The sequence below is a fragment of the Cetorhinus maximus genome, chromosome 3 (assembly GCF_964194155.1).
Source record: "Cetorhinus maximus chromosome 3, sCetMax3.hap1.1, whole genome shotgun sequence".
Taxonomy (NCBI): domain Eukaryota; kingdom Metazoa; phylum Chordata; class Chondrichthyes; order Lamniformes; family Cetorhinidae; genus Cetorhinus; species Cetorhinus maximus.
In genome coordinates this window covers 109,356,793-109,369,191 of record NC_135881.1, presented here as the reverse complement: position 1 = coordinate 109,369,191, position 12,399 = coordinate 109,356,793, and positions in this window count along the sequence as shown.

The following is a 12,399-nucleotide window of genomic DNA, read 5'->3' as shown; positions in this document are numbered from 1 at the left end:
ACTCTGTATATGAAAATCCCAGATATGCCAGCCAGTTATTCTAATTGACATTAAACATCTTATATGCATGTGACTGATGAGGAAAAACCTCAAGAAACAACATTCCCTTCAGAAATGTGCTGATAGGAATTCCTCCTCCCATCATTGTTAAAGATCAATTATCTACTCTTCAGTTCATGGGACACTGACATTATATTCCTTCCTACTCTTTTCTGGTCTTTTCTTTAAAGATGACATTTTGTGGAATACATGATGCATATGTCATATATATGACAAATTTAGGGGAGAATAATGGAAGAAATCAGAAAGGAAGACATCTTTGGTTCAAATTTCAGCTGCGCTTAAGAAATATAGTAACATGTGAGTGTGCATAAATTGGGATGTAAAATAACAATGATATTCACAAAATTTAAAATAATAAATAATATGGAATAGTTTTATCGCAATTATTCATTATAACATACTATTAGGAAGTATTGCCAAAACCTGCAATTTAATAGTTTATTATTAAAAAGCTGATTTCATATTTGTATCTGGCTTTGTTAAGGCTACAGTTCAGGTATATTTTCTCCAGTTCATTTCCATGTTCTTCATCTCTATGTTTGTACATATGTTGGTCATCTGCACTTCTATGAAGGGGCAGCCTCGTAGTTGGATGCACCAGCCTAACTACTTGATATTTAATGGTCTAGTTGGGAGGAAAATATGTAGAACTGTATACCACAAGTTTCACTGCTTGGACTAACAATTGTCACAATAATATACACCCATTTCCCAAAATCATCACAGTGGACTGAATAGCTACAGCCCCTTTCCCCATCAGGCTTCCTGCAGGAGCATCACTCTTTCTTTACTCTTGACGACATACATCTGAATATTTCATTGTATTACACTTCTTGGTTTTCTATCTTATCTTTCCAATTCATTTTCAAAGCCTCAGATCATTGCAATCTACGATCCACCTCACTGGCTTTTTTGCCTTGGAAATCATGATACTGCTTCTATAAAACTGTCAAGAAGCCCAGCGAGGGACTGCACAGTCCTTAAGGTGGGAGTCATCTGACCATTCTACTCTGATTGGAATTAGTGAGCTACAGTCGGGGTTTTGAGGAGATTATAAAAGGAGGATGGCTGAATCCAGGCATCCTCACCCAAGTGGTTTGTAGGCCCTCCAGTTTTCTGAGGAGTAGTGCACCAGGAAGTTACACTTCTCTAGAAAGGCCTGTGCAACTTCCTAACAGTAAGACCAGCAACCTACTTTCCCAGCGGACCATAAACTGCCTGTGGCACTGAAATTAACCCTATGCCTTAAATATTTCACCTCAGGGTGTTACCAGGCTGTACAGGTGACATCAGTCATATTAGTCAGTCTTCGGTCCATTCTTCCATCAAGCAAGTTACTGACACCTTCTTTGCCCTGGTCAACTGAATTATAATATTCCCTACAGATGCCGATAACTAGCAAAAAAAGATAGGGTTTAATTGTTGAAAAATGATATGCAGTTGAATTTTTTAGCCTTGCACTCATCAGGACTCACTGATTGCAAAAATAGCAAATTTTGAAGGGACCAACAATTTATACAGCATGAGAAAAGGGTGCTGATTGGTAGTGGCATTGCCATGGAGATTGCACCAGGGAACAGTATTTGCCAAGATTTTGTTGAAATTAAAACCAGGCAAGTCAACTCTGATTGGTTAAGGCATTCCCATGGATATGCACGAAGGAACAGTTGACCCCCAAGATGTTGAAAGTTTTTGAAAAAGGCTGAATGCCTGGACATGGTTCTGTTTGCAAAGGACAGGGCCCTGTGTATGAATATATGTAGCTTCTAGTAGGCTTAAGTGAGCCATATTGCAAGCTTGACATGTAGTCTTAAATTGGTTGTTAGTGTAATTCTTAGCACAGTCAAGATTGTTTAGTAAGTGTTGTCCAATCACAGAATCACATCTAATATTGGACACTATGGGCAGAATTTTGCCCCTGTCGGGCAGACTCGGCAGAGGCGGTCAGGAGGCCGACCGCCGCCCACGATCAAGTCCGGAAGACAATTTCACGCTGCTGGGCCGATTTGTGAAATGTGAGAGGCAACGCTCGGGAGGACGTGTTTTATAACATTTTTCTAATCTTTTTTTAAAAAAACTGTTCATCTGCCTCAGGGAGATTCTCAAGCGCTCACTCAAGCACATGCATGAAGTTCCCACTTGCCCTGCTCGCACTCTCCCACCACCCCACCCTGCCCACACTGAGCGCTGCCGCTCACATTTGTGACACTGTCACATGAGCAGGGACATATTAATTAAATTTTAAATTTAATTTCTATTTGCTTTAGGAAACTTCATCCCGCCCGTGGATGAGGTTTCCTAAAAAGTACAAAGGCTGCTTAGCCTTTTTGCCTGCCCACCAACCGTAAGGTTGGACAGGCAGTGAAAAATTTCTTTTAATTATCTTTTTAATGACCTTAACAGGCCTTTTAATTGTTGACGGGTGTGCTGCCGACTCCGGCGTGCGCCCGCCAAATGAAATACTGCACAACTGCACGTTGACATCGGGACACTTGCCCAATGTCAACGTGCGTTATTTTAAGCTCGAGCGGGTCGGGCACATGCCCACCCACCTGCTGAGCCAAAAACTTTGCCCTATATTCTGCATTTTGCAAGCGCAGGTTGGTTGAGTATGATCATTAATTTGTCTGTTGCGGAAGCCAAAATGATGTGCTGGTGAATGCATTATCAGACAGATTTACTACATGTTTGGCGGCATCATTAATTGAACCTGTCCTGATGAGTGCAAGATAAAAGCATCGGCAGCATGTCTATTTTTTCAGCAATACTCAGGTTCTGAACTACCAAACAACTATTTGTACACCTGAGACAGAGGAACAGTAAAGATCAAATTCGGGATATCATCAACATAGTTCGACTCACAGGTAAGTTAAGAACAGTTAAAGTATTTATTGAATTTCTCAGAGAGTATATTAGACTCAAGGTTTGTCAGTGTTCATTTCCAAGCATATTGATAATGCTAAAGTGAGACACAGTCCCAAGATCCAGAAATCATTCATGCAAGATGAGATTGAACAAATTGGTTGTAGGATTACTAATCTGTGCCACTCCCTAGACAGCGCTTGGTCTGAGGTGCACAAATTTTTCAATTTGGTTCATTTGTGCCACTATATTGCTTCAATAGATGACCGTACCATAAGCAAAACCCGCATGAAACATGCCTACACTGTAAACTCACCTAAACGGAAGTGTTTGAGCAGCACAATTAATGATGCTACCAAATATGTAGTAAATCTGTCTGATCATCCACTCTGTGAAAGCAAGGAGTTTGACCTTCAATTTTGGTGTGCCTTCATCTCACATTAAATGGGAAGAGGTATTTCCTGAATTTGAATTCCTCTATTCCCAGCTATCTCACCACAAAACAGCATCCAATGCAGACACTGAGTCCTTGAAAGCACTGTAAACTGTCCCAGATTTTTTATTTTAGTAGGGTTTAGGCTGCTTGCTTAACTTAACCATTTTTAGCGGCTGTATTCTGCAAAAGGCTGCAGGGTTAAGCTGCCATTTTATACTAACAACTTCCATTTTATGTTTGAACACCTAGAAACATAGAAACCAGGAGCAGGAGTAGGCTATTCAGCCCTTCGAGCCTGCTCCACCATTCAATATGATAATGGCTGATCTTCTATCTCAATGCCATATTCTCGCTTTCTCTCCATACCTCTTGATGCCCCTAATATCCAAAAATTTATCAATTTCTTTCTTGAATGTACTCAGTGACCCGGCCTCCACAGCCTTCTGTAGTAGAGAATTCCACAGGTTGACCACCCACTGAGTGAAGAAATTTTTTCTCATCTCAGTCCTAAATGGCCTGCTCCGTACCCTGAGACTGTGGCCCCTAGCTCTAGACTTGCCAAACAGGGGAAACATCCTCCCTGCATCTAGTCTGTCTAGCCCTGGTAGAATTTTATATGTTTCAATCAGATCCCCTCTCATTCTTCTAAACTCTAGTGAATACAGGCCCAGTTGAACCAATCTCTCCTCATACGCCAGTCCTGCCTTCCCTGGTATCAGCCTAGTGAACCTTTGCTGCACTCCCTCTATGATAAATAATAATAATAATATCCTTTCTTAGGTAGGGAGACCAAAACTGCATGCAATACTCCAGGTGTGGTCTCACCAAGGACTATAACTGCAGTAATACATCCCTACTTCTGATCTCAAATCCTCTTGCAATGAGGGCCAACATACCATTTGCCTTCCTAATTGCTTGCTGTACCTGCCTGTTTACTTTCATTGACTGGTGTACAAGGACACCCAGACCCCTTTGTACATCCACATTTCCCAATATATCACCATTTAAATAATACTCTGCCTTTCTGTTTTTCACACTGAAGCGTATAACTTCACATTTATCCATGTTATACTGCACCTGCCATGTGTTTGCCCACACAACTTGTCTAAATCGCCCTGAAGCCTCCTTGCATCCCCCTCACAACCCTGCTCAGTTTTATGTCATCAGCAAACTTGGAAATATCGCATTTGGTTTCCTCAACAAAATTATTTATATATATCGTGAATAGCTGGGGCCCAAGCATTGATCCCTGCGGTACACCACTAGTCAGCGCCTGCCATCCGGAAAAAGACCCATTATTCACACTCTCTGTTTCTAGTCAGTCAACCAATTTGCAATCCATGCCAGTATATTACCCCTGATCCCATGTACTTTCAATTTGCCCACTAACCTCTTATGTGGGACCTTATCAAAAGCCTTCTTGAAATCCAAATACACCACATCCACTGGTTCTCCCTTATCTATTCTACTAGTTACATCCTCAAAAAACTCCAGGGGCAACATTTTCCCCCCGTTGGGTGGGGGATGTGTGGGAGCGGCATGGGTGGGCAGGTTCCCAATCAGCACCCCCACTTGGGGTCGCGCTGCCATTTTACATGGGCAGGTCAATTAACACCGCCCAGCGTGACGTCCGCTCGGAACCGCTGTGCGCTCCCTGTGCGGGTGGGGGGGGGGAATTCCCTGAGCCGGGAGTGTGCTCTTTTGTGCATTCGCGCAAAAGAGTGCACAGATCTCCCTGATGTAATGTGCCGCCTCATGGAGATTGGTGGAAGTTGTAACAATTTTTGGAAGGGTACAAAAAAAATTCCTGACATGTCCCCTCATGTGACACTGTCACATGAGCTGGGACATGTGAATTTCTTTTATTTCAACATTTTGTAAACATTTTAAATCCCTCATGAAATCTCATCTCACCCATGGATGAGGTTTCATGTTTTTTCTGAAGGCCGTCTGGGCTCTTCGCCTGCCCGCCAACCTTAAGGTTGGATGGGCAGGTCCATTAATTGCCTTAATTACTTTTTTAAAGGCCTTAAGTGGCTGTTGACAGTTCGGCGGGCACACAACCAACTTGGCTGCGTGCCCGCCGAACTGAAAACCTAAATGATGCGGGGTGACATCGGGACACACGCCCAACGTCACCCCACGTCATTTTACGCATCGGCAAGTGGGCCCCGCTCCCCCGCTCGCCGACCGGAAGATGCAGCCCCAGTAGATTAGTTAAGCATGATTTCCTTTTCATAAACCCATGCTGACTTTGTCTAATCCCGTTAATGTTTTCCAAGTGTTCTGTTACCACATCTTTTATAATAGACTCTAGCATTTTCCTCACTACTGATGTTAGGCTAACTGGTCTGTAATTCCCTGTTTTTTCTCTCCCTCCTTTTTTAAATAGTGGAGTTATATTTGCCACCCTTCAATCTGTAGGAACTGCTTCAGGGTCTATAGAATTTTGGAAGAAGACCACCAATGCATCTAATATTTCCAGGGCCACTTCCTTTAATACTCTGGGATGTAGATTATCAAGCCCTGGGGATTTTTCAGCCTCTAACCCCATTAATTTCTCTAGCACCATTTTTTTACTCGTATTGATTTTCTTCAATTCCTCCCTTTCACTAGACCCTTGGTTCTCTAACATTTCTGGGAATTATTTGTGTCCTCTTGTGAAGACAGAGCCAAAATATGTGTTGAATTATTCTGCCATTTCTCTGCTCCCCAGTCTAGGATAGCCTGCTTTCTAGTTGGTTACAGCGCATTGGTCTAAAAAACCATCACGTTCACACTCCAGGAAATCCTCCTCCACAGTATTATTGCGAGTTTGGTTTGTCCAATCTATATGTAGATTGAAGTCACCCATGATTACAGTTGTATCCTTATTGCACGTGTCTCTAATTTCCTGTTTAATGCCTTTCCTTACATCTCCGTTACTGTTTGGGGGCCTATAGACAACCCCCACCAATGTTTTCTGCCCCTTGGTGTTTCTTATCTCCACCCAAACAGATTCTACATCATGATTTTCCGAGCCAATATCCTTCCTCACTATTGCATTGATTTCCTCCTTTACTAACAGTGCTACCCTACCTCCTTTCCCTATTTGTCTGTCCTTCCTAAATATTGAATACCCCTGGAGGTTCAGTTCCCATCCTTGGTCACCCTGCAGCCATGTCTCCATAATTGCAACTATATCATAACCATTTATATCTATTTTCACTGTTAACTCATCTACCTTATTGCAAGTGCTCAATGCATTAAGATATAATGCGTTTAGACTTGTCTTTTTAACCTTGTTAGTCATCCTAGCTTTATTTTGCACTATGACCCCATTAGCTTTCTGCCCTTATTTTTCTGCCTTCCACTTTTGCTTCTTACTTTTCGTTCTTTCCTTTCTATCCTTGTTTCCCCCTCCTCTGTCTCCCTGCTCAGATTCTCATCCCCCGCCATTCTAGTTTAAACCCTCCCTAACAGCACTAGCAAATCTGCTGCCAAACTATGCAACATTTTAGTACACTGACCGCTAGTACTTTAAAGTAGCAAACAGCTAGTAACAGATGATTGAATTAGAAGTACCACAATTACTCTGTAATTGAAGAATAATTAATTACCAATCTAATAGTTAATGAGAGCTGGATTTAATTTCTGTAATTTTACTAACATTCTATCAATATTTTAAACATACTGTGAACATGTCTGTGGGAAGAGAATTAGCCAGGGCCCCTAATCACATAGGCTGTTCTTGACTAGCCTAGTATTGGGCCTAATGAATAAGGCACTGAAAAATCTGTCCAACTCAGCATGAATGTATTCAATGACACAGCCTCCATTGCTCTTTGTGGAAGAGAATTCCAAAGACTAATGACCCTCTGAGAGAAGAAATTCCTCCTCATCCCCGTCTTAAATGGGAGACCTCTTATTTTTTAACTGTGCCCTCTAATTCTAGGTTCCCCCATGAGATGAAACATCCTCTTAGCACCTCCCCTATCAAATCCACTCAGAAGCTTATATGTTTCAATAAGATTACCTCTCATACTTCTAAACTCTAATCAGCATAGGCCCAACCTGCTCAATGTTTGATCATAAGACAACCTCTTCATCGAGGGGCCATTATGTCTACAGGGAAGGCTGCTTGGGGATAAGGGATACCCACTGAAGCGCTGGCTGATGACACCTCAGGAGTTGTTCCGAGGAGAGCTACAGTGGTGCTCACATTATAGAGCAGACCATAGGGCTTCTGAAGATGCATTTCAGATGCTTGGGCCACTCAGGTGGCTCACCCCAGTATGCTCCTAATAAGCTTTCCCACATTGTCACAGTGTGTTGCCCCTTCATAATCTGGCTATGCAAAGAAATGACCCCTGCCAGAGGATAACCTGGAGGAGGACGACAGCTCATCAGAGGATGAAGATCCGGAGGCCCAGGAACCTCAGGAGGTTGCTGAGGGTCAATATGAGTGTGATCACACCATGGAATAAGGAAGCTCGTGATACGTTAATTGCTGACAGGTTCCAGGAAGAGTAAAGTCAAGTGAGGGAATATGGCCACATCTCTCCTAGCCCTCAATGCCATCTTCTTTCAACTCAGGGGATTTCCACCCATTTGCAGCGAGAACGAGTCCCCGCATTCACACTTGCCTCATAAATCGCCAGGCCATGATCTTTGCTTTTGTCTGTGGGGCCCTGTGAGTGCGCTCACTCTGGGAATTGAGAGCCCACTTAGGAACAAAATTGATGTGAGAGATGACTTGAAGCCTTCGACACCATCTAATGATGCCAACACTGGTGCAACTAAGATGTGTACATGCCTAGGGATCTCCTCCCGTGCATGTCTTTTCTTCTGCCATTACCACTGAAGAGACACACATCATGCTAGACTATCAATGCTGATGAGCTGCCCTCACTCAATTTGGTCTTTTGGCTAAGATCAAGTGTAGTCGTGAAGCGATGGCTATAACCAGTCGAGCCCCAAACCATGGGGTACGTAATACCATTAGGGTGGAGGTGAAGGATAGCGAAGGATGAGCACCCATGGATCGTGCCTTCTTCATCAAGCAGATCCTGTTGGAGTCGTGTGGATTTGAAGCTGCGGAGATCTACTGCCTGCAAGACTTCCCCAGCGCTGGATATTTCGACGTGATCTTCAGGAGTGTGGCTGCTTGCGTCAAGTTCCTGAAGGTGTTTGAGGAGAAGAGAGACCAGCCGCAGATGAAGATCCTGACAGTGGAGTCGCCCTTTGCTCTGTCGTTGCAATGGGACCATGTGGTGACTGTGCACCTCTACAACCCCCATGTCCCTGTCGCCGATATGCTCACCTTCCTCGCCAGGTACGTCGACAAGGTTGGGAGCTGCACCGAGGTTAAAAACGTCTTTGGGATTTGGACAAGCAAACGCCAGGTCAGGATCATGCTCAAGGCCGATGGTAAGGGAGCCATCCTCCACCCTCCTTCCAGCTTCACTACTGGGGGAAGCCGTGGCTACCTTGTCTATGCTGGGCAGCCCAAACTTTGTCGCTCATGCGGCAAGTCTGGTCATGTGGCGGCCAACTGCAGTGCCGTCCTCGGCAAGAACTGCGAGCAGGAAGGGCACCAGACAAAGGACTGCAAACAGACTAAGTGCTGCAACCTGTGTGGCGAGGCAGGCCACCTCTACAAGACCTGCCCAAAACGCTGCCTCACTTATGCACAGGCAGCCAAAGCCAACGAGGGGGAAGCAGATGAAATACTTCGTGTCACTACAAGGGCACTTGCAACCCTCCAACCACCAAGGCCTTCAATAAGAACAATGGGACAAAAGAGGACATGGAGAGAGACAAGGTGGAGGAAAAGATTGAGGCAGCAGACAGCCAATCAACCGCACTGCCCCCTGAACCTCCCAATCCTCAGGATAGTGAATCAATGGAGGAGGAAGCAACAGAAAATCAGCAGGGGTAGTGGCAGCTGGTAAAGAGGGCCAAAAAGAAGAATGGGCTAAGAAGGGACCAAGCCACTTCCTAGACAAGTGGCAAGAGGCATCTCCCATCTGACACGGATGACAAGGGCAGCTGCTCTTCGGACGAAGAAGGGCAAGGGCGGCACCTACAGAAGAAGCGGCACCTACACCCGAGCTCCAGAACATTGGAGACAATGAGGAGAGCAGCACATCCCAACTTTGCCCGCAACTCTAAGAGGCCAGCGCATCCCAGCCCCAGGAATCTGGGAGCAGTGAAGCGCTCAGCGCACCCCAGCTCCGGGAAGCCGGGAGCAGCAACGCCCCAGAGGGGGAGTGGATCGGAGAAACTTCTCCAACAGAGAACAATTTTAATCTTGTTCCTTGCACGAACCCCTAGATGCCACCTGAGCGGAACATCTCCAATGGGGTGGTTCAGGACAGTTTCCTCAGCCCATTCAAAGCGAGACAATTTGTGAACATTATGGGTATGCAGGAGCAGATCAAAGGCCTGGAACTGCCAAAGACAGCAGGTTTGGTAAGCGACTAAATGCTTTAAAAATGGTGGTAAAGATTGTAGCCATAAATGTGCGTAGCATTAAATCTACTACGCGATGTGTTGCGACCTTGGACTACCTTGCCAAGGTCAAAGATGACCTGCTGTTTCTGCAGGAGTGTGCGATACTGCACCTCAGCTTCTACAGGCAATGGTCACGATGGTTGTCCCATGGGCCATCAATCTGGTCGGAAGGAAACGACTCACGTTCCTACAGCCTGGATATTCTGTTGCAGGGAGGCAACTTCACCGTCTCCAAGGTTAAGGAGGTGGTGGGCGGGCGCCTCCTCGTAGCAGATGTAATGTACAAGAATGCTCCACTCCGGTTAATTAACGTGTATGCCCTGGCACAAAAGGGCGAGTGGCTGGCGATCTTTCAGCAGCTCCCACTGCTGCTGGCGACCTCCAGGCCGGTCATTCTGGGCAGTGACTTCAACTGCATCATCAATGCGACTGGACGATCCGGTAGGGCCGACAGCAGATTGGACACTATGTCCAGATCCCTGATGGAAACAGTAAAGGATGCCAAGCTCCACAACGTCTTCAGCAACCCTGCAGATGGAGCGCAGTGTAGATACACCTGGTCGTGGCCAGATGGGTCCATCCGTTCCAGGATAGGCTTCCTGTTTGTGTCCCGTGCACTCACAGTCAGATCCACCGACGTCAAGCTGGTGTTCTTCTCTGACCACTGCCTGCTGCTGGCTGACTGTCACTTACAGGAAGACCAGAGGCTTGGCAGGGGGGCATGGAAGCTGAACGTGCAACTGCTGACCCCAGAGAAAATTGAGGAGCACAAGAGGGATTACAAAGGTTGGAGAACCGTGAAACCCCTCTTTGAGTTGCTGACACACTGGTGGTAAGCAATCAAGGAAAACATCAAGAGGTTTTTCATCCTCAAAGGCATCCAGAAAGCTAGAAAGGAACAGAGGGAAATGTCCCAACTCCAGAAAAACATGCAGAACCTGCTCCGGCTGCAGTCGATGGGGATCGATGTCAAGGAGGAACTCCAAGAGGTGAAGAGCCAGTAAGCCTCGCTCTTTGCCTCAGAGGCCTCCAAGATCATCTTCTGTTCCAGAGTCCGCTCCATGGAGCAGGATGAGACGTGCTCACGTTTCCTTTTCCAAAAGGTACACAGAGAGAGTTCTGTGATCAGCAGCCTGAAGGAAGAAGACGGCTCAGTAAAGTCATTACAGTCTGACATTTTGAGGATCAGCAAATCCTTTTATGCCGGATTGTATGACGTGAAGCTCACAGACGGCACGGCCTTCCAGTCCTTCCTGTCCTCTATCACGGAGGTCTTAGACAACAGTACATGGGAGAGCCTGGACAAACCACTAACTCCTGACAAACTGACTAAGGCCCTTGAGTCCTTCAAGAAGAGTAAGACTTCCGGAAGCGACGGCTTGCTGGCTGAGTTGTATTCGGCTCTGTGGGACTGGATCGGACCAGACCTGCTAGAAGTGTACAAGAGTATGCTTCCGGCCAGCAGCTTGTCAGAATCTATGAGGAAAGGCATCATCACCCTCAACTACAAGCACAAGGGGGAAAGGGAGGAAATTAGAAATTGGCGACCCATTTCACTGTTGAACGTGGACTATAAGGTAATTGGGTCAAGTCCGCTCTGGAATTGGTGATCCACCCTGACCAGACCTGCGCTGTGTCCGGCAGGAAGATCTCTGACAGCCTTGCGCTACTCAGGGATACGATTGCCTATGTGCAGGACAGGGGTGTAGACACCTGCCTCATCAGCCTGGATCAGGAGAAGGCCTTTGACAGAATATCGCACACCTACTTGGTGGATGTGCTCTCCAAAATGGGGTTTGGGGAGGGAATTCGCAACTGGATCCAACTGCTCTACACTAACATCAGTAGCACACTCTCAATCAATGGGTGGGAATCAGATAGCTTTCCTATTAACTTTGCCCTCTCTCCCCTGTCCTGTTTGTGTGTTGCATAGAAGCTTTTGCTGAGTCCATCAGGAAGGATTCGGGCATAAGAGGAGTGACAATCCCAGGCAGTGGCGGCGCTCAGGCCTCCCTGTACATGGACGATGTCGCCGTCTTCTGCTCGGATCCGCTATCGGTGCGCAGACTGATCCACACCTGCGACCAGTTCGAACTGGCCTCGGGAGCCAAGGTAAATCGTGGGAAGAGCGAGGCCATGTTCTTTGGGAACTGGGCTGACCGATCTTTTGTTCCCTTCACCGTCAGGGCTGACGGCCTGAAGGTGCTGGGGATATGGTTCTGAGGGACCGGGGCATGCGTTAGAAACTGGAAGGAGCGAGTGTCTATGGTGCAAAGAAAACTGGGCATGTGGGAGCGACGCTCCCTCTCCATTGCGTGTAAGGACCTGGTCATCAGGCGCGAGGCATTCTCGCTGTTGCTGTATGTGACGCAGGTCTGGCCCATTCCAGACTCCTACTCGATGGCGATCACCCGAGCCATCTTTCGCTTTATCTGGAGGTCGAAAATGGATCGTGTCCGCAGGGACGTGATGTACAAACCTCTAGATAAGGGGGGGAAAATACATGCCCAACATCACCCTCGTATTAATGGCCACCTTTGTGT